Raw genomic sequence first — 1,288 nt, 5'->3', positions numbered from 1 at the left:
TCAAACTTTCCTCAAGCCATGGTGCTCACATTCAGGCTATGAATCTCCTCCCTTTCTGCCTTCCAAAGCACTAACCGTGCAACATAATTTAGGTGATAAAATACCATTTTTACTGTGCAATTATTTGGCAGAAAGAACTTAGGAAATATTGGTGATCATTTGGAGCAAACAAAGAAAGATCACCAAATCAGGCTTCCTTTCAGTTCTTTAAAATCATCCTCTATCAGGTCAAGAAAGTGGGTCCCTGCCTCACCATCGACTCTCCATGCCATGCCTTGAGAGCCCAATGAATGAAATGAATATTTGAAGACTGACAGCCACTGTATAACTTTGTTCATGGGAGGAAAATAGCACTCCCTTGGGTGTGGTCATTTCCCTGCAGTCCTGTTAGGAAGATAGGGTCCTTACTTACGATTCCCAGCTGGACTCAGGAGCAGCCAGTAAGACTGTGACTCAGAAATGATTGTCTCTTCTGGCCGCCCTTGGGGTCAACTCCTGTCCTACCGCCAAAGACATCAAGAAGATACTAGACAGCGTGGGCATCGAGGCAGGCGATGACCAGCTCAACAAAGTCATCGGTGAGCTGAAAGGAAAAAACATTGAGGATGTCACTGCTCAGGGTGTTGGCAAGGTCTCCAGTGTGCCTGCTGGTGGGGCTGGGGCTGTTTCTGCTGCCCCTGGCTCAGCAGCTCCTGCTGCTGGTTCTGCCCCTGCTGCAGTAGCAGAGAAGGAAAAACAGAGAAGGAGGAGGAGTCTGAGTGGTCAAATGATGACATGGGATTTGGCTTGTTTGATTAAATTCTTGCTCTCCTTTCAAATAAAGCCTTTCTATGTTAAAAAAAAACTTTCTACTTTTACATTTATATCATTGGATTTTTGAAAGCAGAAAGGGTCTGTTCCTATTCTTTTAGCTTTCCTCAATGTGAAATAAAAAAGAGCTTTTCAATAGATATTTTGGAATAATTGATTAAAATATACACCTGTATTGTTCACAGACTCTGTGTGGGGTCTAATAAGAATTTCACCCCATGAATGATTTAGAAGGATTATTTTAATAGATGAGGTGTTTTGTTCACAGCAGGTCCACTGATTTGTACCTGAGCTTAGACTTAAGACATGATTTGAGGGGCCTGCTGATTGCAAAATGACTGGTTAAATCTTTGTCTGTGGTCAAGAGCTCTTTATGTAGTGCTACAGCATTTGCAAAGTAGTGAGCTGGTCTAAACATATAACCCTGATAATCCAGACACTGTATAAATATATACAGGCTCAATGCAAACTCTAAGTT

General features: G+C 42.3%; 1 pseudogene; it reads left to right on the top strand.

Annotated features, from left to right (window-relative positions):
* The first annotated feature begins 469 nt into the window (after positions 1-469).
* Positions 470-798, top strand: LOC127198263 (60S acidic ribosomal protein P2-like; annotated as a pseudogene).
* The last annotated feature ends 490 nt before the right edge of the window (positions 799-1,288 follow it).

Source organism: Acomys russatus, chromosome 2 (genome assembly GCF_903995435.1).
Source record: "Acomys russatus chromosome 2, mAcoRus1.1, whole genome shotgun sequence".
Lineage (NCBI taxonomy): Eukaryota > Metazoa > Chordata > Mammalia > Rodentia > Muridae > Acomys > Acomys russatus.
This window is presented reverse-complemented; position numbering and strand designations above follow the sequence as displayed.